General features: G+C 46.7%; 1 protein-coding gene across 2 annotated transcripts in view; it reads right to left on the reverse strand.

The window, feature by feature from the left end:
- The window catches only part of LOC137525371 (rho GDP-dissociation inhibitor 1-like), a 139,294-nt gene that overhangs the window by 82,188 nt on the left and 30,389 nt on the right, over nucleotides 1-26,717 (reverse strand). The window lies entirely within an intron of this gene.

Below are 26,717 nucleotides of genomic sequence, written 5' to 3' on the forward strand. Positions count from 1 at the left end.
AAACTTTTTAGACTGTTGTTCTCGGTTTTCGCTCCTACAATCCTTCCACAACCGTCTCTGGCCTACAGCAAAACGTTCCACAGCGAGCGTGCAGATCCAGACAAGTCTCATTGCACAACACGTCTGCTGGGAGATCCTCCTGCTGTCTGACAGTGGCCACGCAATGCTCACTGTATGGCCAGATCGACCATGAGATAGATGATCGATCCCTCGCTAATAGGATCTGATCATAGATCTGTTGAGTTCCCACACACTGCACACTGATTTCCAATAATTTTCAGTTTGATATCAGAAATCACTCTGGCGCCGCCACAGTTGCCTGTGACCGCCCCCCAAGTGTGAAGCGTGAGGACCTGAACCCTCAAGCTGTCCCATCCCTGAGGACCTGAACCCTCAGCTGTCCCATCCCCGAGGACCTGAACCCTCAGCTGTCCCATCCCCGAGGACCTGAACCCTCAGCTGTCCCATCCCCGAGGACCTAAACCCTCAGCTGTCCCATCCCCGAGGACCTGAACCCTCAGCTGTCCCATCCCCGAGGACCCGAACCCTCAGCTGTCCCATCCCCGAGGACCCGAACCCTCAGCTGTCCCATCCCCAAGGACCCAAACCCTCAGCTGTCCCATCCCTGAGGACCTGAACCCTCAGCTGTCCCATCCCTGAGGACCTGAACCCTCAGCTGTCCCATCCCCGAGGACCTGAACCCTCAGCTGTCCCATCCCCGAGGACCTGAACCCTCAGCTGTCCCATCCCCGAGGACCTGAACCCTCAGCTGTCCCATCCCCGAGGACCCGAACCCTCAGCTGTCCCATCCCCTGAGGACCCGAACCCTCAGCTGTCCCATCCCCTGAGGACCCGAACCCTCAGCTGTCCCATCCCCGAGGACCCGAACCCTCAGCTGTCCCATCCCTGAGGACCTGAACCCTCAGCTGTCCCATCCCTGAGGACCTGAACCCTCAGCTGTCCCATCCCCGAGGACCTGAACCCTCAGCTGTCCCATCCCCAAGGACCTGAACCCTCAGCTGTCCCATCCCCAAGGACCTGAACCCTCAGCTGTCCCATCCCCAAGGACCTGAACCCTCAGCTGTCCCATCCCCAAGGACCTGAACCCTCAGCTGTCCCACCCCTGAGGACCTGAACCCTCAGCTGTCCCATCCCTGAGGACCACTGAGGGCGTTTGTAATTTGTTGAGTTGCCTCATGACCAAATCGCTGTTCTACCATTTTACCCTGCAAATTGGGCAACTCCTGTTCGCGCCCCCCCCCCCCTTTCCCCCTGCTCCAGATAAGACAGAACATACTGGTCTTTACCATAACCATTCCTAAATGGACAACTGAAACGATCATGACCAGCCCTTTTTAGTGATAGAAATGTGAAGTGTGTATGTAGCAGAACACTAGAATCAGTAATATGCTGACAGGTCCTCTTTGTGGCAGGAGGATGCACGAAGTCGGGAGGCAGCCATGTTCCTCTCGGTTGCAGACGTCATTTGAGGTAACGGGATACATTTTCCCGCTGCTCCGGCTATTGGCCATGATTCACGAGCGTCGCCCTCATCAGAATGATTTATTTTGATAAAACACATAAATCTAGCGTGTCAGATCTGCGTCCCGCGCCAGCTAACAGATGCCGGCATGCGGCTGCCAAAAACCAGCGTATGAGTCACGGACGGCGCAGCAGCTGTCTGCCGCCAATAGGTGACGCTGAGAGTATATGACACACAGGCCATCGTGTCCCCATGTAAACAAAGAGGCCTCCACCAGCCAGCCCTAAAGCTCTAGCCAAGCATCCCCTCAGGGGAACTCTACAGAATATAGCTTAAAGGAGAACTGTAGTGGGAGGGATATGGAGGCTGCCATATTTATTTCCTTTTAAGCAATACCAGTTGCCTGGCAGCCCTGATGGTCTATTTGCCTAAAGAAGTGTCTGAATCACACCAGAAACCAGCATGCAGCTAATCTTGTCATATCTGTCTAAATTTGTCAGAAAAACCTGACCTGCTGCATGCTTGTTCAGGGCTATGGCTGAAAGTATTAGAGGCAGAGGATTAGCTGAATAGCCAGGCAACTGGTATTGCTTAAAAAGAAATATGGCAGCCTCCATACACCTCTCACTACAGTTCTCCTTTAACCATTTCAGCCCGTGGGGATGTTTCACCTTATGTACGAGAGAATTTTCACATTTCAACTCTCCTCGCTTTCATTCCCCAATAACTTTATCACTGCTTATCACAACGAAATGATCTATACCGTGTTTTTTCCGCTACCGACTAGGCTTTCTGTGAGTGGTACATTATGTTAAGAATTATTATATTCTAAATGCATTTTAATGGGAATAATAAAAAAAAATAAAAAATTGTAGGCTTCAGCCTATGACAGCCGCCGTGTCTTGTGGTTTCGCCATCTAACAGTCTCCTAGCGGCGATCCTAGCTGGCAGACTGAAGGCGGAGCTCATCTCCGCCATCCAAGTGGGTATGCGCACGCATTGGCGCGCTCAATCTCCTGCAAACCTCGCCCCCAAGGACCTTCTGCCTATCTGCGTTAGGCAATCCTGGGGCTGCCGCCACGTCCATCGGCGTGACAAGGTCGGCTAGCGGTTAAATGTTTTCAACGAATATAGTAAAAACACCGGATGATTAGGTATAATCAATTTTTTGAACTTGTAAATGGATCAATCGAATAAAGCTGAGATATGATTCGACTGGTCCATTGTCAAGCTGCATAATTACACATTAACAATCAGCATAATCAGAAAGTATTTGCATCTTCTGACAATCCCCAATTGTCACGTATGAGAAGTTATAGCAGGACAGGGGGAGGGAGACCGAAGCGTTGCCATAGGTGCCTATGATAAAAGACACTTTTAGCGGCATTGAATGGTAATTTGGGCACAAGGCGGTGACCACAAGCGGGCACCTCAGGAAGCCCAATTTAACGCAAATAGCGGCTTCCGCAAAACCGCAGTATGCAGTTATGAAGGTAAAATTGCTCCACGCCCGCAAGCAATTCCACAACGTAGTTATCCGCAAGCCATTTCTTTCCCTGCAAAGCTTCTCCGCAACAAATGGCCCCTCTTTCCACTAATCGAGAGCCAATTTTACCTTCATAGACGCATATTGCAGCTTTGTGGAAGAGGGGGTGGCTTTTGGAGGGGGACTTAGGGTTAGGCGCCGCCAAGGGAGGTCCTAAGGGTGAGGCGCCGCCAAGGGAGGTCCTAAGGGTGAGGCGCCGCCAAGGGAGGTCCTAAGGGTGAGGCGCCGCCAAGGGAGGTCCTAAGGGTGAGGCGCCGCCAAGGGAGGTCCTAAGGGTTAGGCGCCGCCAAGGGAGGGCCTAAGGGTGAGGCGCCGCCAAGGGAGGGCCTAAGGGTGAGGCGCCGCCAAGGGAGGGCCTAAGGGTTAGGCGCCACCAAGGGAGGGCCTAAGGGTTAGGCGCCACCAAGGGAGGGCCTAAGGGTTAGGCGCCACCAAGGGAGGGCCTAAGGGTTAGGCGCCACCAAGGGAGGGCCTAAGGGTTAGGCGCCACCAAGGGAGGGCCTAAGGGTTAGGCGCCACCAAGGGAGGACCTAAGGGTTAGGCGCCACCAAGGGAGGACCTAAGGGTTAGGCGCCACCAAGGGAGGACCTAAGGGTTAGGCGCCACCAAGGGAGGACCTAAGGGTTAGGCGCCACCAAGGGAGGACCTAAGGGTTAGGCGCCACCAAGGGAGGACCTAAGGGTTAGGCGCCACCAAAGGAGGACCTAAGGGTTAGGCGCCACCAAGGGAGGACCTAAGGGTTAGGCGCCACCAAGGGAGGTCCTAAGGGTTAGGCGCCACCAAGGGAGGTCCTAAGGGTGAGGCGCCACCAAGGGAGGTCCTAAGGGTGAGGCGCCACCAAGGGAGGTCCTAAGGATGAGGCGCCACCAAGGGAGGTCCTAAGGATTAGGCGCCACCAAGGGAGGACCTAAAGGTTAGGCGCCACCAAGGGAGGTCCTAAGGGTTAGGCGCCACCAAGGGAGGACCTAAGGGTTAGGCGCCACCAAAGGAGGACCTAAGGGTTAGGCGCCACCAAGGGAGGACCTAAGGGTTAGGCGCCACCAAGGGAGGTCCTAAGGGTTAGGCGCCACCAAGGGAGGTCCTAAGGGTGAGGCGCCACCAAGGGAGGTCCTAAGGGTGAGGCGCCACCAAGGGAGGTCCTAAGGATGAGGCGCCACCAAGGGAGGTCCTAAGGATTAGGCGCCACCAAGGGAGGACCTAAAGGTTAGGCGCCACCAAGGGAGGTCCTAAGGGTTAGGCGCCACCAAGGGAGGTCCTAAGGGTTAGGCGCCACCAAGGGAGGTCCTAAGGGTTAGGCGCCACCAAGGGAGGTCCTAAGGATGAGGCGCCACCAAGGGAGGACCTAATTGTGAGGCGCCACCAAGGGAGGTCCTAAGGGTGAGGCGCCACCAAGGGAGGTCCTAAGGGTGAGGCGCCACCAAGGGAGGTCCTAAGGGTGAGGCGCCACCAAGGGAGGTCCTAAGGGTGAGGCGCCACCAAGGGAGGACCTAAGGGTGAGGCGCCACCAAGGGAGGACCTAAGGGTGAGGCGCCACCAAGGGAGGTCCTAAGGGTTAGGCACCACCAAGGGAGGTCCTAAGGGTTAGGCGCCACCAAGGGAGGTCCTAAGGGTGAGGCGCCACCAAGGGAGGTCCTAAGGGTGAGGCGCCACCAAGGGAGGACCTAAGGGTGAGGCGCCACCAAGGGAGGACCTAAGGGTGAGGCGCCACCAAGGGAGGTCCTAAGGGTTAGGCGCCACCAAGGGAGGTCCTAAGGGTTAGGCGCCACCAAGGGAGGTCCTAAGGGTTAGGCGCCACCAAGGGAGGTCCTAAGGGTTAGGCGCCACCAAGGGAGGTCCTAAGGGTTAGGCGCCACCAAGGGAGGTCCTAAGGGTTAGGCGCCACCAAGGGAGGACCTAAGGGTTAGGCGCCACCAAGGGAGGACCTAAGGGTTAGGCGCCACCAAGGGAGGACCTAAGGGTTAGGCGCCACCAAGGGAGGACCTAAGGGTTAGGCGCCACCAAGGGAGGACCTAAGGGTGAGGCGCCACCAAGGGAGGACCTAAGGGTGAGGCGCCACCAAGGGCTAAACTAAATACATACAGGGTGAATTTCTCTCGTTTTCCATCTGTTCTGTGCAAGAATTGAGGTGCACTGAACTGGGGTTTTTCATTAAGGGGATCATTTAGAGTCCTGATGAAAAGTACATTACCAGTTACACAGTGACCAGCAATCCAACAAGCAATAACCAGAGCTCACTCCTCCTAGGCCGAAGCTTCAGGCAGACTCCAGACATTAATTTGTCTTTACAGAGGACACTATTCTTCAAGCTGAAATGCAAACAGGCCTGGGACCCAGTAGAGCGCTTTTTTGAGCGTTTAGGGAGCACTTTAAATCGCTAGCGCTTTCCCTAAACACTCTGCCAATGTAAATAATTTTAACAAATTCCACAGTAGTGATTGCGATTAGCAAATTTGCCATCGCAGGACATGCAGCATTTTGGGAGCATTTGCGTTTCAATGTATAAAGTATTGAAGCGCTGGCAAATCGCTCATGAATCGTTACAGAGCGATTTGTGTGCGATTTTAAATAACTGCTAACTGTAAAAAAAAAATTGTAATGAATTGAAAAGACCAATCCGAATTAAAATCGCTAATCGCAAATTGCTATCACAATCGCTGGCCAGAAGCTTACACTTTGTAAAATCGCTCCCAAAATCGTCGGAAAATGCTCATAAAAATTGCTTACAAACCGCTAATTAAAAACGGTAGAGATTGCGCCAGCGATTTGTAGAGGGTTCCAGGCCTCACTCTACTTATTTGTCCAATCATTCATATGAGGCGGCTGGCTAGAGGCTGCATGTAGAATAGACTTAGGTGGGCAGTCAGCTGATAGGTGGGGTCCATTATTACATGACACCAGCAGTACAGTGCGCTGCTCGCTGTATGCTGCCACGCAATGCCATTTTGCCTACTTGACACAGTGCCAGGAATTCTAATGTCATCCGGAGTGGAGAGTAACAATAAACCGTGGTGCTGAAGGCCCCCACCGCTGCCCCTGTACTACAGCAGCACATTGTTTACATGTGTAACGCAATTCATTTTACAAACACGTATAAATAGCGATGGGAGGGGAGGGAATTCCACCCAGGACTCACTATGCTCCAGTCTGCTGTCCATTCACTGCAACTTCATACAAAGCTGAATATTTATACATCTGAAGGGGAATATAAAGTTCTCAGTACTGATAATATCCCCCCCCCCCCCCCCCAAAAAAAAAAAAACAACAAAAAAACGAATAGTGCGTTTCAGAGCTGTATATTTACAGCAGCCAGTCACAACACCAATGTGACATACGGCAGCGACATGGCAGGGGTTAAGGTTACCAATGGGAAGAGCGTCTCATGTGACAAAAAAAATCCATCGTGTGTGGGTGAGTCTACATATAGGTAGGTATGTAGCCATGCATGTAAGTACTGTATGCATGCAGGTATGTAGCCATGTTGTATGTATGTAGGTAGGTTTGAATGTAGCCAGGTACTGTATTCAGGTAGCCATGTTGTATGCATGTATGTAGGTAGGTAGGTAGGTATGAATGTAGGCAGGTACTATATGCATGTAGGTAGAAGCCCGGCACACACACACACCCATCCGTCTAGCAGAAGATATAATGGTCACCGGCAATATGAAGAGATTGAGGCGCGTTCATCTAATAACTGTTTAAGCAGATTTGACTCATAAATGTTATTTTTATAAATCTCCGTCAGTTTATCAGCAGCACAGCGTGGGCAGCGATCATCTCAGAGTCATAGCGTATGATAAGACAGATCTGCTGTCATCTGAAGAGAACCTGCCACCTTCTCACACATCAGCCGATGTGAGATCAGGAGAGACAAAACTCGCAATCCTACAGGGTTTCTGCTTGAGCGTGAACCTGTAGCGACAGTAAAATACCCCAACTGTGCAGCATGTGGCTGTGCTTACACAGCGCTGTCCTGAGGCATATTAGTATAGCGGAGCGCCCCTCAGTGGCTGGCTCTGTAGAGCCGATGTTACCCAAACAATGCGATTCCGATCGATTAGTGCGCTGTGTTAGTGACATGATTTTTCCCGAGCGCAATTGCTGTGCCTGCTGCATTTTTCGTGCACAAGCAAATCACATAGCAGATTGCCCCACTATGCAATCCAAGAAGAAAGGAAGACTGGGTCTCTACCTGGATTTATGCAATTTTAGCAAACACTTTTATTGTTCCATAGCAGCTAGAAGCACACAACGTTTCGGCACGAGACCTTTGTGCAATCCTTCCTACCTAATAAATCCCCTGTGTCTCTGCGTCCAACCACAAACGCTCCGCTACCAAGCGTACCCGATGGATCGTGATGGAATTGCAGAACTGGAAAAGTGTTCTCCCCAGGCTCTTTTAGCTGGGTGCTCCACCCGGCTAATTTCTGTGAGCACCCGGCTGTCATAGGCTCACTACCTCCTTTGCTGTAAGCAGAGTTGCTCACAGAAGCACCAGCCCTGCATTCTGTCATCTCGCCCCACCCGGCTACTTTTTCATGCCACCCGGCTGGAAAAAAAATTCTGGAGAGAACACTGGAGCTCTTAACCACTTAAAGTGACTCTGTAACAAAAATTACAACGTTTTTTCTACCATCCTACAAGTTCCTAAACCTATTCTAATGTGATCTGGCTTGCTGCAGCTCTTTCTACTATAACCATCTCTGTAATAAATCAATGTATCTTTCCCCTGTCAGACTTGTCGGCCTGTGTCTGGAAGGCTGCCAAGTTCTTCAGTGTTGAACTGTTCCTCTATGCACACTCCAGTGTGTGTTTTATTTACATAAGCCAGCAGCTTCTCTGCTATCTTATCAGTGATAGAAGAGAGCTGGATAAAAATCCTCCTCTGGAGGCTGTGAAAGGAGCTGGTCTGTCACATACTGAGGAATTAAGGACATAGGCAGAGCTGTCTGCAGGAAGCCTGTAATGTTCAGTGCATGGGAGAAGCTGGGGACAGAAGGTAAAAACACACAAGTGATCTCTTGAGATTTAGAAGTAAGGCTGTATACAGCCTGCTTGTGTATGGATGTATTTTCTATGTGTGGACATGCTGTACATCAACCTACTTCCTGTTTTGGTGGCCATTTTGTTTGTTTATAAACAAACTTTTTAAAACAGTTTTTGACTACTTTTAATGCGGCGGGGAGCGGTGAAATTGTGACAGAGGGTAATAGGAGATGTCCCCTAACGCACTGGTATATTTACTTTTGTGCGATTTTAACAATACAGATTCTCTTTAAGCCCTCTGTTTTCACTTTATGCATCCGAGCAATGTTCACCTCCCATTCATTGGCCTAAAACTTTATCACTACTTCTCACAAGGAACTGATCTATATCTTGTTTTTTCCGCCACCAATTAGGCTTTCTTTGGGTGGTAGATTATGCTAACAGCTACCTTACTGTAAATGCATTTTAACAGTAAGAATAAGAAAAAAAACTGAAAAAATTCATTAGGTCTCAGTTTTCGGCCATTATAGTTTTAAAATTATACATGCCTCCGTAATTAAAACCCACGTATTGCATTTGTCCCGGTTATTACACCATTTAAATTATGTCCCTATCACAATGCATGGCGACAATATTGTATTTGCAAATAAAAGAGCATTTTTTCCGTTTTGCATCCATCACTATTTACAAGCTAAAAAAAAAAAAAAAAAAAAAAAAAAAAAAAAAAAAAAGGAAATATTTTATCTTTACATAGATATTTAAAAACTTAAGACCTTTGGGTAAAAATTTGTGTTTTTTGTTTGTTTTTTTAATTGTAATGTTTTCTTTTAATTATTAAACATTTTATGTGGGTATTTTTGGGAGGGTGGGATGTAAATAGTATTTGTTTTGGGTAAATATATGTGTATTTTTTTTTTTTTTTTTACATTTAGATGTAGTTTTACTTTTTGGCCACAAGATGGCAACCTTGAGTGTTTACATAGAGGGACATAGGAGTCAGAAAAAGCGAAGCTTCTGAGAGAAGCGGTCGCTTTTTTTGCTGGGGAGAGGAATCAATGATCGGGCACCATGGCCCGATTTATTGATTCCTGGGCTAACGGCCCGTGGCCGGGAGCACGCATGCATGCGATCGGCCGCGGGAGCGCACATGGCCTCCTTGACGTAGTTCTACGTCAAGGAGGACAAAGTGGTTAAAGAGACTCCGAGATGAAAAACTAAGATCGATACTTACCTGGGGCTTCCTCTAGCACTATAAACACATGCAAGTCCTTCGCCGTCCTCCTGCGATCAGCCTCGGTAGCAGGCTCAGTCGCGTCAGTCCGGGTCTACTGCGCATACATTGAAGGTCTGCGCATGCACAGAAGACCTAGACTGGACCTGACTGAGCCGGTTACCGGGGCTTAACGCAGCTGAACGGCAGGCCGCGGGAGGACAGTGAGGGACTCGCACGTGCTTATTGGGGCTGGAGGAAGTCCCGGGTAAGTATCGATTCTTCTTAGTTTTCTATCTCTGAGTCTCTTTAAACTGTATACACTGTGCTGTTCCTTTAATGTAAACCTAAACTGAAAATTAAAAAAGTCAAAATAAACATACACAGGTCATACTTGCCTCCCGTGTAGTTTACTCATCAATCTCGCTCTCCTCTCCTGCGTCCTTTTTGTCCACTGACCAATGGAATTTTCCGTCCTCCATTTTAAAAATGGCCATTACCCCCTAACAGCTTCCTGGTCAGCACGCTGTTACAATTTAATATCCCCCACTTGAGCCATAGGGAAACATGGACATTACCTTACACATCAGCTGTCCTTTCAGCTATAACTGACAGCAACTAATATATAACTGACAGCAGTCGATATATATTTCAGTTCTGACAAAATGTTGTCAGGAGTGGAAAGGATCACTGTAAGAAGAAAATGGTGAGCTCCTGAGAGGAACTGACGGGGAGGTAAGCATGTAATATTCATTTGCAGGTACATCATGTGTTTATTTTAAATAATATTACTGAGTTCAGGTTCCCTTTAAAGTTCCCCTGGAGGGTACTCACCTCGGGAGGGGGAAGCCTCAGGCTCCCAATGAGGCTTCCCCCTCCCCTGTAGCTGCAGGCAGTCCAGCGCTGGCTCCCTCGAAGCAACCCGCAATCCTGGCTCAACAGCTGAGAGCTGCAACAGCGCCACCCGTTGGAACCAGGGAAGGTAAATATACAGGCTTGCTATATTTACCTTCCCTGGGTCCAGCGGGTGCGCTGTTGCAGCTCTCAGCACAGAGATAGGCGGAAATAGCCGATCTCCATCGGGTCTGCTCTACTATGCAGGCACAGGAGACTTGCGCCTGCGCAGTAGAGCGGCCCGACAGCGATCGGCTATCTCCGCCTATCTCCAAGCGGAGAGCCGATACTGCGCCTGCGCTGGAGCCGGGAAGGTAAATATTTACATCCCCGCTGTTCGGAGGGGCACAGCGAGACCACCGTGGGAAGCCTCGATTGGATCTGGAGGCTTCCCCCTCCCGAGGGGAGTACCCCCAAGGGAACTTTCTTAAAGAGACACTGAAGCGAAAAAAAAATGATGATGATATGATGATTTGTATGTGTAGTACAGCTAAGAAATAAAACATTAAGATCAGATACATCAGTCTAATTGTTTCCAGTACAGGAAGAGTTGAGAAACTCCAGTTGTTATCTCTATGCAAACAAGCCATTAATCTCTACGACTAAGTTAGTTGTGGAGAGGGCTGTTATCTGACTTATTATCTCAACTGTTCCTGGACCATTTACTTTTTCTCTGCTAGAGGAGAGGTCATTACTTCACAGACTGCTCTGAAAGACTCATTTTGAATGCTGAGTGTTGTGTAATCTGCACATATTATAGAATGATGCACTATATACCTGAAAATAAAAGTATGAGAATATTTTCTTTGCTGCTAATCTTCTAGTAATTATTCATAGTACACAACCAATTCACTATATCATATTTTTTTTTTTTTCGCTTCAGTGTCTCTTTAAGTTACAGGTTTTCTTTACCTTGCTGCAGTATCCCATCATCTGGCTTCCGTTGAGTGAAAGGTTATGCTCACACTATGCACAGTGCATTACAATGGAATGATTGGGAAATAAACTCATCCAATCCCGCTGGTGATGCATCAGATTAAGCTGTACTAACATGGACCAAGCTGTGCATTCTGGGACACAGCCCACAATACCTTAGAATGGCGGCAGTATACCGCGCAGTGCGACATGGGCATTGATGGAAGAGACTTCTTTTATGAACCGTTCAGGAGTGCAGCTGTACTGAGCATGTGCAGTACACAACCCAGGCATGCCCAGTACATGAAGCAGGGCTGTGAACAATTTTTGGGTAACCGAAGTCAGTGGTTTCATTAACTGAGTTGGAGTCAAAGTGGAGTTGGAGTCGGATGATTCTTGCACCCACTCTATAGCCCTGCAAGGGCTGTGGAGTCGGAGCAATTTTGAGTACCTGGAGTCAGAGTCAGTGGTTACCTATACTGAGGAGTCGGAGTCAGGTGATTTTTATACCGACTCCGCAGCCCTGACAGGAAACCACTCACTCAGAGAGCGCAGATAAGTGCGCAAGCGCAGAGCCTCTGTTGCCCTGCCTTTAGGACACCTTGTCATGCGTGAGCCTGGACTTGTGTGCGCAATACAGATCTGCTAATCTCGGAAGTACATGGGGACAGGAGTACTATGTGTGCAGGGGATGGATAGTGTACTGGATAAGGGCTCTGCCTCTGACGCAGGAGACCTGGGTTCCAATCTCAGCTTTTCCTGTTCAGTAAGCCAGCACCTATTCAGTAAGGAGACCTTGGGCAACACTCTTTAACATTGCCCTAGTGGCTGCAGCTCTGGTGCTTTGAGACTGCAGGAGAAAAAAAAAAAAAAAAAAAAACAAGGACTCCTGAAGGAGTATTCAACTGAAGGGGCCCATACACTGGTCGATGTCAGCCATCGATCGATTCTATGGAATCGATTGATCAGAAATCGATTCTATCAAATAAGCTGATTGATTGATTTGTGGCCGATTTCCGATCTGACAGGATGGAAAATCTAGGTCGAAGTGCTGCTGGCAGCAGAACGATGGCCCTTAGAGTTGCATTGGATCTAATGGTCCAATAATGCATTTAGATCGATTTCCAATAGATTTAATTCTGAAATCTATTGGAGATCTGTTCCTAGTGTGTGGCACACATCAGATAGATTCCTGACAGATTGGACTTGACAGGTGTCTGACAAATCTGATGGTCGAATCTGCTGCAAATCTATCAGTGTATGGCCACCTTAACGTTGATGAAGGGACAGCAATGAACCGAGGGGGGCAGAGAGAGAGGGGACAGGAAAGGCTCAAATAGGATCCCGCTGCTACATCAAAGGTGAGTGGGGTTTTTGTTTGTTTGTTTGTTTCCTGTTTGCATCAGTTGTCCTATTAAGAGGAACTTCAGTGAAAAGAACAATGAATAAAATGGCTTATTTTCCCACAATGCAATGAAGTATACAGTAAGGACCATGGTCATGACATCACACTGTGGGAGGAGTTTCACCACAATATCAGCCATACAGAGCCCCCTGATCATCGATTAGAGAAAAGAAAGATTTTTTTTGTGGGAAATGGGGCATCAGCTACTGATTGAGATGAAGGTCACTCCTTGGGTAGTTCCTCTTTGAGGCCTCATTCACATTGCGTTCTGCTCGCAATGGCCTTTTTTTTTTTTTTTTTTTTTTTTACACAATTTTTTTTCTGATTCCTGGCGCTTGGGTGGTTGTTGCTTTTTTTGTGAAAACCGCTTTTATAAGCACTTTTTTAATTCACTCCCTGATTCAAGTCAGGAAGTGGACTCTTTGACCCGGAAAATAATAAAATACAACATATTCATTCTTAAAAACGCGAACGCAATCACTGCACAAAGCGATTTTGTGAGCGTTTTGCCTATACTTTCCATTGATGCGATATTGCCTTAAAGAGAGAGTCTGAAGCGAGAATAAATCTCGCTTCAGACCTCATAGATAGCAGGGGCATGTGTGCCCCTGCTAAACCGCCGCTATCCCGCGGCTTAACAGGGGTCCCTGATCCCCCAAATCCCCTCCGTAATCCGGGGGAGCGCTTCCGCATTGGGGCAGGGCTAACCGCCGCAGCCCTGCCCCACGCGCGTCTGTCAGACGCGTATCTCCGCCTCTCCCCCGCCCCTCTCAGCCTTCCTTCACTGAGAGGGGCGGGGGAGAGGCGGCGATGCGCCGCTGATAGACGCGCTGTGAGGCAGGGCTGCAGCCGTTAGCCCTGCCTCAACAGCAGCAAAATCTATGACCAATTTGGTCGTTGATTTTGCGGGGCGGGGGAAGGTTGGGGGTGAAGGGATCCCCGTTTAGCCGCGGGATAGCGGCGTTTTAGCAGGAGCACACATGCCCCTGCTGACTATGAGCTCTGAAGCGAGAATTATTCTCGCTTCAGAGTCTCTTTAAAAATGGTACAGGCACCGCCTTGCTGACTGCAAACCGGGTGCAACGCACTGATATGAACCTTCTCATAGAGATTCATTGCACAAGCGTTTTGGGGTGATTTAAAAATTCACCTGCGCTTGAAAAAAAGTCAGAAAACCCCCCTAGTTTGGATAAACCCTGAGCCTGTATGGATAGGTGCACAGCTGCAGGCAAGCACAGCTGCACCATGGATTTCCAAAAAGCTTGGCCCTCAAAATAATAAGTTTTACTTTGCCTACATTAATATAATGGCTTCAAGATTTCGCCTTGTTGGATGTTGGGTTTACTTTCGGAAACTTTTCCTTTTTCCCTTTCCTCCAGTAACCGTGGCGACAGCAGCAGGAAGTGATGGAATGGAACAATGGGGGGGCAGTGTTTACCTTTCCTCCAGAATGGGGAAGAGCTGGCGTCTATGATAGACTGTTCAGCCTCCCCTCCACCTATCTATATTATTCCAGCAGTGGTCTGGCCGGAGGGCGGGAAGCACATGCCTTATCTCCTGTGTGTGCAGAAGCTCCGGGACTCGTCAGGGTTCACAGCTTGTTACCAGTCACCACCTCACACTTACCATATAATAAGAATGCCTGAGATGCTTCTCCGCCCCGCAACGCCGGGGAGTGTCCTGCGCGCCACATTCCTGACAGTTACTCGTCTCCTCGTGACAACGCAGGAGCATTAACAGGGACACCTCTCCCGCTACCAGTGCCACTTGTAAGAGAACCTGTCACCGCAAATCATGGCACTGCTAAGAGCACCAGTCACTGCAAAGGATCAGGGCAATGCCAAGAGCACCTGTCACTGTAAAGGAATCAAGGCAATGCCAAGAGCACCTGTCACTGCAAATGATCATGGCAACGTGAAGAGCACCTGTCACTGCAAGCAATCATGGGAATGCTAAGAGCACCTGCCACTGCAAGCAATCATGGGAATGCTAAGAGCACCTGTCACTGCAAATCATGGCAATGCTAAGAGCACCCGTCACTGCAAATAATCATGGCAATGCGAAGAGCACCTGTCACTGCAAAACATGGCAATGCTAAGAGCACCTGTCACTGCAAATAATCATGACAATGTAAGTACACCTGTCACTGCAAATCATGAAAATGCTAAGAGCACCTGTCACTGCAAATAATTATGGCAATGCTAAGAGCACGTCACTGAGAACAACAATGGCAATGCTAAGAGCACCTGTCACTGCAAATAATCATGGCAATGCTAAGAGCACCTGTCACTGCAAATAATCATGGGAATGCTAAGAGCACCTGTCACTGCAAATAATCATGGCAAAGCTAAGAGCACCTGTCACTGCAAACAATCATGGGAATGCGAAGAGCACCTGTCACTGCAAATAATCACTGCAATGCTAAGCACACCTGTCACTGCAAATAATCATGGCAATGCGAAGTGCACCTGTCACTGCAAACAACCATGGCAATGCTAAGAGCACCTGTCACTGCAAATAAATGCAGCTCTCAGAACTAGACTGGGCTTCATTCACCACGGTGTTTCCTACAGATATCAGCAGGACGATTTGGCGCAGAAGGATTGGGTAATGATATTCACTATATACACCCATTAACAGGTATTTTCCTCACATACAATCATTCAATCACATTTGTATGATAGAATTGTGCAGAAAAAAAAATGCAGTATGTGGAGGGGAAAAAAAATGACGCAAAAGAATTCTAAAATTGATTGGAATACAGAATTTTGTCATTCGGAATGCTGGATTTTACGATAGTATCTGAAGAGAGAACGTGTTCTAATCCACCCACTTACAGATATACTCGATAATCGCTTTATGAATACTGTCGCTCCCGAAAATCTGATTGAATGATTGCATCTGAGGAAAATAACCTGTAAATGGGCAACTTAACAGTCGGGAATAGTAGATGTGAAGTACCGGTATGCCATATTTAATGGCCTATCATATAATAGCACTGACATCTTCTGCAGCACTTTACAGAGTACAGAGTCATGTCACTGACTGTCCTCAGAGGAGCTCACAATCTAATCCTACCATAGTCATAGTCTAATGTCCTGTCATATTATTATTATGTATTTATATAGCACTGACATCTTCTGCAGCACATTACAGAGTACATAGTCATGCCACTGACTGTCCTCAGAGGAGCTCACAATCTAATCCTACCATAGTCATAGTCTAATGTCCTACCATATTATTATTATTATTATGTATTTATATAGCAGTGACATCTCCTGCAGCACATTACAGAGTACATAGTCATGTCACTGACTGTCCTCAGAGGAGCTCACACTCTAATCCTACCATAGTCATAGTCTAATGTCCTACCATATTATTATTATGTATTTATATAGCACTGACATCTTCTGCAGCACATTACAGAGTACATAGTCATGTCACTGACTGTCCTCAGAGGAGCTCACAATCTAATCCTACCATAGTGATAGTCTAATATCCTGCCATATTGTCATTATGTATTTATATGTCACTGACATCTTCTGCAGTAGCTGTGTGTTCGGTAATGGTATTCTGCATAGCTTGGTTGTAATGAGAGGTTATTGGAGCTGCCTTTGCTTTTTGACATTCTTGTCTGCTTTTTCTCTTCTATTGTTTGACATCCGCAAGGCATTTTTATCCGCACAACTGCCACTTTTTGGATATTTTCTCTTTTTCGGACCATTCTCTGTAAACCTTAGAGACTGTTTTGCGTGAAAATCCCAGCAGATCAGCAGTTTCTGAATTAGTCAGGCCAACCCTTATGGCACCAATTTATAGTCACTCAAATTTCTTTTCATCTCTGCCTGCTCAAGTTCCCAATCACCACATTCAACTAGTCAGTACAAGCTCTGCAGTTATAACCCAAATTGCTGAACTGATTGTTGTAAAGATTACATTGTGTGTGGTCACAGCAGCCTTCGCCTCCAAGAACCTGAGGCTTGTGGTTCCATGAAACTCCAGTTTTCGATATTAAAATATGCATGCGGTCGGTGATACTATTACATAATGTTGGCGTCAGTTTATAGGTACCGTATAGGGAACATCTCACGGTTACGATCACTGAACCGGGGCGAACGTGGCAGCCAGTGACCCGAGGGTACAACACAACAGCGGGAATGTCCCACCAAACCAGAAGATCTGGTTTCTGAGATGGATAACTCAACGTCAACTCATCAGTTTGACATTGACTGATGGGACGAGAAATTCACTTGGCCTCTTTTGCAGCTACGGACATGTCGAGAATTCTTTACTGAAATGTTAAGAATTTATCCTCGATATAACCCAGTGTATTCCTCGCACTGCTACCTGTGAAAGCCCAGACCCTTCGGACATTTGCAACAAAGTTAGATCTAACTCTGGCGCTTTGTTGTATGTCTGACATACTTTTTTTATTTTAACAATAAAAGTTTATTTAAAAAAAAAAAACAAGTATGATATAAGAAAAATGGTACAAACTGATGCTAGTAAAAGACAGCAAGCTCAGAAGACTAAGCAGATACAACTCATTCACAGAACATCACATGTAGTATACAATATATCGTGGTATAGTTGGCAAAATGAGACATAGGCACAGTGGAAATAAGAAGAATTGGTAAGAGTCTACCAAGCAGGACATTTACGTGGAGAGTACAGGGGCAGACATATCAATCCACTCAACTCAAATCTTCTGCAATTTGTCAGGACAATTCCTATGACGATACGAGTATTTTATAGAGGGGAAGCGCCTTGTTAACTATCTGTATCCGCATTTTCTTGGATTGGAAGAGGAAGTCCGATCTACTCATTCACCCTTCTCTTCAAAGAGGAACGTCACTGAAAAGAACACAGAATGGGAGGAGGAGCCGCCCCAATGTAGTAGGCCAAGGGTAAACGTGGCTGATGAAAAAAGTTCTCAGGTAGGAGGTTTAAAAGACAGTAATTTTATTGGACACAGGAAAGGACGACACGTTTTGCAGGACTTGTCTGCTTCCTCAGGTGTACAGTGCGGTGTCTTATGCAGCTGCATGGACGTTGAGCCCCTATGCCAGAGTTTCTCAAACCTGTCCTAGTGACTCCCCAACAGTGCATGTTTTGCAGGCAGCCTCACTAGGTCACTCCTCACTCAGCTAGGTGTAACAGAGACACTAATTACCCCACCTGTGCATAGGGGAGGTTGAACTGTTGGGGAGACACGAGGACAGGTTTGAGAAACACTGCCCCATTCTATTCTGTACTGAACAGAAGTAAAAAAAAAAAAAAAAAAAAAAAGGAAAACCCAAGCCAAAAGCTTGGGATCAGAAATCCATACTTACCTAAGGAGAGGGAAGCCTCCTGATCCTAATCAGACTTTCCTCGGCGTCCTCCGGTCCCCTAATACCGCCAGCGCAGTGTTGCTTGCAAGTTTTCGCCCAAGTCATTTTCGCATCGAAAATCTCATTTTCGAATTTGGCAAATTTTTGCGAAAAACTTCAGAAATATTCGTGTTTTTGACCAGCATCGAAAATTGAAGAAACTTCCCTGTATGCATACGCTTATGCTCAAATGCGGAAAAATGTCCGCAATAATGCGCAAGAAACGTCGCTGTATGCGGACGCTTATGTGGAAAAATGTCCGCAATAATCCGCTAAGACATGCGTGGCAAAGCTTCGCATAGCGGTACTACGACTACGCGAAAATACATACGCGATGAACTACGAATTTAACGCGGAAACGGGCATTAGGCGAAAAATAAAAACGAAAATATTCCATCAAAAATTCGCCTGGCGAAACGAAATTAGGCGAAAATTTTTGCATTTTCGCTCATCACTGCGCCAGCGGACCCTCCAGCTGATCAAGGGGCGCGTTCCTCTCCTGCACAAGTGGCGCCGTGCTGCAGCCACGCCTGCACAGTAGTGTGGAGGCTAAACTCTTTAAATACTCTCTAAATACATACAGAGTGCATTCCTCTAAGTTGTCCTTCTGTCCTGTGCAAGAGTTCAGGCACACTTTAAAAGGAAATAAATATGGCTGTCACCACATGCCTTCCAAGTCACGTTCCCTTTAAATTATTCTTATTAATTTATATAGCGCCTGCATGTTCCATTAAATTAGCATACGCATAGGTTTACTCACCTTAACAGTTCCCTTTTGTGTAGAACAACCATTCAGGTCACACCTTTCTATAAAATACTTCCTTGTGTGTCCCATGTATTTACCAGAGAGTCAGTGACAAGTGTCACAAAGCATATCTTTATCAGAAACAGGAAGGAAGGCACAAAGGCGTCGATTTACTAATGACAGACCGTAAAATAGCAAGACTGAACTGGATGTAGAATGTCACAAAGTGTCTGCTATTCACAGGGAATGCCCCGCCCGCCAACCTGGGCCACTTCAGACTATAGTGCGGAAAGGCCAATGAATCATGAGTTTGTGCTCATGAAGTTGCAAGCGATTTTTTTTAAAGTGTAACTGTCGGGCAAAAATCAAATCTATTTTTATCTGGTAAACAAGTAATAAGGATGCTAACCAGGCAATCCAAAAGTTCAAATCTCTATTACCGTACTTTTCTTGTTGATAAATGATCATTCCCCAGTTTACCTGACTTTTATTTGGTACACACAAAATTTGGTACATAAAAAGGAAGTTGCAGGGCATGCTGGGTTGTCCTTTTTTGCTTCTCTACTTTCCCCTCAGACTTTACTAATGCAGCCTGATCTTTCCCTCCTGTTTTCCCCTCCCACACCTCTCTCTGATTGGCCAATATTTCTCATCCTGAGACAATGCACTTTCTATAGTGGAGGGCGGGCAATGCATACACAATCAAGCAGAGGAGGGAGGAAATTACATCAGGATTGGCTTCAAATTAGCCACAGTTAAAATGGGAAATGCTAAGATGGAGTTTGTTTTTTTACCGTAGAAAAATCACTAAAATGAAAACATGGACAGTGCAATACATGTGTTATGTAAGTAGAGCAAGTATTTATCTTCTTATATATGTGATTGTTTTTTCTGAGATAGTATGGCTGACGGCTCTTCTTTAAACTTAGTTAATACTAAGGTTTGCTTCAGAAACACAACTAGCCAGTCAGTGTTCCAGTCGCAAAGACAAATGGGTTATCTTTCAAAATCTATCAGCCTAAAACGTAACAGGAGTAAAAAAAAAAAAAAAAAAAAAAAAGTCATTTTCCTTCTTTGCATGATAGCAGAAATAATGTTTTCAAAGAACTGCAATAACTGATAAAACTAGGGTAATTTTTATGCTAACTCCAGTAGCCACTTTTTAAAGCGGACCTGAACTCAGAACTTCCTCTCTGCTCTAAAAGATAACAGCATAATAACCTTTAGAGAAAAACATTTCTTTGTTACAGCTGATACAAATCCTGCAATGAATCTGCAGTGTCTACTTCCTGCTTTCATGGTAGTTAACACCCTGTGTTTACAAATTAGAGGCTCTGCCGTAGCAGAGAAGATTCCTGAGCTGACACAGCGGAGAGATCAAATCACACTTGTGATTAGTCACAGATGAGAAGGAAATAGACAGGAAGAAAAAATAAACAAACAAACAATCTAAATACACACAGGGTGCACTTCTCTGTTTTCCTTCTGTCCTGTGCAAGAGTTCAGGTCCAGTTTAAAGGGGAACTGAAGTGAGAGGTATACGGAGGCTGCCATATTTATTTCCTTTTAATCAATACCAGTTACCTGGCAGCCCTGCTGGTCTACTTCTCTGCAGTAGTATCTGAATAACACCAGAAACAAGCATGCAGCTAGTCTTGTCAGATCTGAATTTAAAGTCTGAAACACCTGATCTGCTGCATGCTTGTGCAGGGGCTATGGCTGATAGTATTAGAGACAGAGGATTAGCAGGGCTGCCAGGCAACTGGTATTGATTAAAAGGAAATAAATATGGCAGCCTCCGTATACCTCTTACTTCAGTTCCCCTTTAACATTTGAGACACACAAAGCTGCTGGCTCCCCAAATACAATTAAACTTTATGGAGCCCCTTTGCTCTATCCCTTTGCTGAAAGGGTGGGCTGCAGGAGGATCCAGAAGTCTCTGGAGATAGGAGGACTGCCAGGCCTGGTGCAACAGGCACAGAATCACTGCAGTATCCTGCCAGCTCTGTAGAAGCTCAAACAGGTCACCAGGAGGAATTAAAAGTTGAAGAGAAATCGAGAGCCCAATATGGTGTAGTATGTCAAAATTGATTGGATAAATGAAACAGTGAGATGGTAATACTCACAAACACAGGTTACCACCTAGGTAACCACTCATTAGGCAGGTGAGGAGATTAGACCTGTCCTCACTCAGGATCAAGAAGTCACTCTCTGTCACCTGGGGTGGACTCAAATATATTGGTAGGTGAACAGAGGCGCCAGAAGGATAAAAGTACATAATTTTTTTTAAAACAACAGCAATTCAGTTATAGCAAACAGAGGCGCTCTGCTTGCTATAACTGAATTGCTGTTTATCCCCTGCTTATTGCCTGAAGAAGTGGGCTGTGCCCGCGAAACGCGTTGCATCTTTGGGGTATTTTCAATAAATGTGTATATCTATATATTTACAGTCCTTGGTGTCTGCTTTAACGGAGGCGAGTCCACCACTTCCTCCCAGCAATTTTTTTTTTTAAATTTCATGGATTTTTATCCTTCTGGCGCCTCTGTTCACTTACTAATATAGGAGGAATTAACAGATTTACAAAAAGAATGGCCAGGGAAAGCAGAGACGATGGACCAATCAGGACAAAGAGGAAGTTGAATTACAAATGTTTGACAGGAACACCGCATTTCATGAAGGCGCCCCCTACTTCATCAGGATTAATTTACAGACAGAAGCAGGTCAGTCGCTGAGTAGCTCAGTAGGCAGAGATGTGACCCTGGCTGCTCTCTACAGACAGAAGCAGGTCAGTCGCTGAGTAGCTCAGTAGGCAGAGATCTGTCCCTGGCTGCTCTGTACAGACAGAAGAAGGCCAGTCGCTGAGTAGCTCAGTAGGCAGAGATGTGTCCCTGGCTGCTCTGTACAGACAGAAGCAGGTCAGTCGCTGAGTAGCTCAGTAGGCAGAGATGTGTCCCTGGCTGCTCTGTACAGACAGAAGCAGGTCAGTCGCTGAGTAGCTCAGTCTGCAGAGATGTGTCCCTGGCTGCTCTGTACAGACAGAAGCAGGTCAGTCCCTGAGTAGCTCAGTAGGCAGAGATGTGTCCCTGGCTGCTCTGTACAGACAGAAGCAGGCCAGTCACTGAGTAGCTCAGTAGGCAGAGATCTGTCCCTGGCTGCTCTGTACAGACAGAAGCAGGCCAGTCGCTGAGTAGCTCAGTAGGCAGAGGTGTGACCCTGGCTGCTCTGTATAGACAGAAGCAGGCCAGTCGCTGAGTAGCTCAGTAGGCAGAGATGTGTCCCTGGCTGCTCTGTACAGACAGAAGCAGGTCAGTCGCTGAGTAGCTCAGTAGGCAGAGATGTGACCCTGGCTGCTCTGTACAGACAGAAGCAGGTCAGTCGCTGAGTAGCTCAGTAGGCAGAGGTGTGACCCTGGCTGCTCTGTACAGACAGAAGCAGGTCAGTCGCTGAGTAGCTCAGTAGGCAGAGGTCTGTCCCTGGCTGCTCTGTACAGACAGAAGCAGGTCAGTCGCTGAGTAGCTCAGTAGGCAGAGATCTGTCCCTGGCTGCTCTGTACAGACAGAAGCAGGTCAGTCGCTGAGCAGCTCAGTAGGCAGAGATGTGTCCCTGGCTGCTCTGTACAGACAGAAGCAGGTCAGTCCCTGAGTAGCTCAGTAGGCAGAGATCTGTCCCTGGCTGCTCTGTACAGACAGAAGCAGGTCAGTCGCTGAGTAGCTCAGTAGGCAGAGATGTGACCCTGGCTGCTCTGTACAGACAGAAGCAGGTCAGTAGCTGAGTAGCTCAGTAGGCAGAGGTCTGTCCCTGGCTGCTCTGTACAGACAGAAGCAGGTCAGTCGCTGAGCATCAGCCCAGGAATATGAGACATGCAGACTAGTCCTCCCCCTTTCACAATATAACCTCCCCAGGCCAGTCTAACCGGTCTCTGCTACAGAAGCCTCCTTCTCGGCCAACACAAAAGTTTTATGTTGTGTCGGTTTTTATTGCTACTTTTCTGACACTTTCTTGCTGCTGTTAAAAGTATATAAAAAGGAAAAAGCTCTGCTAAACTGAGAATGCTGGAGGAAGATCCAGGATGGGCACTACAGGGGGCGCTGCTGCCCCTCCATGTTCCAATAAGGGGAACGCCGCAGTGTGTAACACACAAACCAGCCCTGGAACTAGGAGCTTCAGATCAAGACTCACACAAAACCTTGAGAATGGGGTCAAACTTAAAGGAAACCGGAGATGAACGCTTTGGCACAAAACAAACATATCTCCCCGATAGATTTTACAAAATAAATACTATAACAACTGGTATTTTCGCCGCTCTGTGTCTTTTTTACTAAAACTCCATGCAAAACACAGTTCAGCAGAAAAGCACACACACACATACTGTACACCACACACACACACACACACACACACACACACACACACACACACAGTACACACACACAGTACACACACACAGTACACACACACTACACACACACTACACACTGTACACACACACTGTACACACACACTGTACACACACACTGTACACACACTACACACACACACACTACACACACACTGTACACACACTGTACACACACACACACACACACACACACACACACACACACACACACACACACACACACACACACACACACACACACACACACACACACACACACACACACACACACACACACACACACACACACACACACACACTACACCCATCACCAACAATCACTTTGGGGCCAATAAAATGGGCACCATGTATACGGCAATGTTATTTGCATCTATAGGGGTGCCCAGGGGGAAAATTAGGGTAAAGAATATTGCGATTGCGGCGAAGGCAACAGTACGATGTTGGGATCGCGGCAGACGAAGGGGGGCGCTGGTTAGGGACAGGGGGTGTATGTCAGTTGTATAAGAATGAGAGGATAGGTACCATAAGAAATTACAATCAAAAATATCAGTATCCGACTTTTATTGTATCAAAAATTACTAAATATTTCCGATAAAAACTTTTTGTCAAAACTTCTAAGACAAGGGGTCAGTCATTCCAAGAGAGATGGAAAAGTTTGACAATTTTGGTGGGAAGTAATGCAGACGTTTCTATAGTATTTCAGGCAACAACACTAGTCCGTTTCGGGTTAGTATCAACCTTTCATCAGGACTTTACAAAACAACGCAAAAGATAACAAGAGATGCACTAGTGCAAACTGCAACAATTGGGCCTTCAAAACACATAGGGCATCTGAGCTGACCAAATGCACCACTACACCATCCTGTAGACCTACGAACCGCTGAATGGGCTGCAAACGAGAAGGGTTAGGCTTAGCGATAGTAAAACATTGGTAAATGTACTGATATTTTACTACTGGAAATGCCACTGCCCAATAGTAAACTATTGGGGTCAGGCTAGGAGCAATCTCCAGCATCCAAATAACAGCAGCACTGAGAATACGCTGTGGTGAAATAAGACGCTTCTAGGCTCAGGTCACAGGATAATTACACAGCTTGTTTGACTTGAGCAAGAGACACTTCAGGAGGAAAAAAGGCGACACTCAGAGTCAATAGACCGGAAGACACAATCTCTGGGAGGAGACCACACACAGAGATAGTATATACCGAGGTCCAGGACTATCACTGCGCTGTCCCTTACCGCCGACACACGCAACTGCCTAATCCTAAACTAACAGAGCAGGACAGCTATTTTCCATATTAAAACAGAGATTGGGGTAACTTCAGGTCAGCGTGTTCCTGTACTATCACTGGCACTGAGGTCACCACTAATGTCAGTCACACCGCTGCTGCCGCTAAAATCGGTCGTACCACTACTGCCACTAATACGGTGTTTCCCCGAAAATAAGTGTCTTATATCAGGCATGGGCAAACTTGGCCCTCCAGCTGTTAAGGAACTACAAGTCCCACAATGCATTTGACTTTATGAGTCATGACTGTGGCTGTAAGACTCCTGCAATACATTGTGGGACTTGTAGTTCCTTAACAGCTGGAGGGCCAAGTTTGCCCATGCCTGGTCTTATATTCATTTTTGCTCCAAAAGTTGTGCTCGGGCTTATTTTCAGGGGATGTCTTATAATTCTATGAGCACACAAGTTCCTGTGCTGTGTGTCGTCCTGCCTTCCTCCACATTGGACCTTTCCTCGATACTGGATCCACCTCTAGTATCTTTAGTGTCCTTCTGATGTCCTCTATCCCGTCCTCCTGTGTTCCCCATGTCCACCCTGCTGTGTCTTCCGCTGTCCCCATGTCCTCCTTGTCCTTTGATGCCCCCAAGCATCCTGTTCTTCCCCCGAGCTCCATGCTGCTATGTTCTTGAGCTTCACCCAATGGGGAAGAAGTACGGCAACTTGTGTTTCTACTGGAGCTGATGATCTCGCAGGCGGAGCGGGACCAAGACTCTGTTATTGGGCCAATCACTACACTTGCTAAATAGCAGCTGTACTTGCTGAGTAGCAGCAAGTGCAGTGATTGGCCCAATGACAAAGACATGGTCCCGCCCATGAGAACATCGGCTCCAGTAATAACAGAAGTTGCTGTAAGTCTTCCCCTTACTGCAGCTGGGGATTACTTTTGGAGCACCCTCGAAATTCCTGCTCGGGCTGACTTTCCGGGGATGTCTTAATTTCAGGGAAAGAGGGAATCTGTCACACCGCTGTCCGCACAATATATAGGGTATGCTCTGCCACAATCTGACACAATTACGCATACATGTATGAAAAAAAGCATAGCCATGTCTACATCACAAGACTTAAAGAGGAACTTAACTGAATGTAATCTAATGAATAAAATTGCTTATTTTTTTTTACAATATATTTATAGATGATTTAGTCAGTGTTTGCCCATTGTAAAATCTTTCCTTTCTCTGATTTACATTCTGACATTTATCACATGGTGGCGACAGCTTTAGTCTAGTCAGGTGATCTCTGTAGAATGTTTGTTGTGGGTCATGAAGTCAGCAGAAACGAGACCTGGTCTCAGAGGACTGCAGGGTACAAGGCTGCATTACATAGCCTAGGCTAAACATTACTAGGAGGCAGGGCTGCTGTAGCTACTGCATTCTACTATATGTCACTACAGGGCCTCTTTACTGCATTCTGCTATATGTCACTACAGGGCCTCATTACTGCATTCTACTATATGTCACCACAGGGCCTCTTTACTGCATTCTGCTATATGTCACTACAGGGCCTCCTTACTGCATTCTGCTATATGTCACTACAGGGCCTCCTTACTGCATTCTGCTATATGTCACAGGGCCTCCTTACTGCATTCTGCTATATGTCACTACAGGGCCTCTTTACTGCATTCTGCTATAGGTCACTACAGGGCCTCTTTACTGCATTCTGCTATATGTCACTACAGGGCCTCTTTACTGCATTCTGCTATATGTCACAACAGGGTCTCGTTACTGCATTCTGCTATATGTCACTACAGGGCCTCTTTATTGCATTCTGCTATATGTCACTACATGGCCTCTTTATTGCATTCTGCTATATGTCACTACATGGCCTCTTTACTGCATTCTGCTATATGTCACTACAGGGCCTCTTTACTGCATTCTGCTATATGTCACTACATGGCCTCTTTACTGCATTCTGCTATATGTCACTACAGGGCCTCTTTACTGCATTCTGCTATATGTCACTACAGGGCCTCTTTACTGCATTCTGCTATATGTCACTACAGGGCCTCTTTACTGCATTCTGCTATATGTCACTACATGGCCTCTTTACTGCATTCTGCTATATGTCACTACATGGCCTCTTTACTGCATTCTGCTATATGTCACTACATGGCCTCTTTACTGCATTCTGCTATATGTCACTACAGGGCCTCTTTACTGCATTCTGCTATATGTCACTACATGGCCTCTTTACTGCATTCTGCTATATGTCACTACAGGGCCTCTTTACTGCATTCTGCTATATGTCACTACATGGCCTCTTTACCGCATTCTGCTATATGTCACTACAGGGCCTCTTTACTGCATTCTGCTATATGTTACTACATGGCCTCTTTACTGCATTCTGCTATATGTCACTACAGGGCCCCTTTACTGCATTCTGCTATATGTCACTACAGGGCCTCTTTACTGCATTCTGTTATATGTCACTACAGGGCCTCTTTACTGCATTCTGCTATATGTCACTACAGGGCCTCTAT

The sequence above is a fragment of the Hyperolius riggenbachi genome, chromosome 7 (assembly GCF_040937935.1).
Source record: "Hyperolius riggenbachi isolate aHypRig1 chromosome 7, aHypRig1.pri, whole genome shotgun sequence".
Lineage (NCBI taxonomy): Eukaryota > Metazoa > Chordata > Amphibia > Anura > Hyperoliidae > Hyperolius > Hyperolius riggenbachi.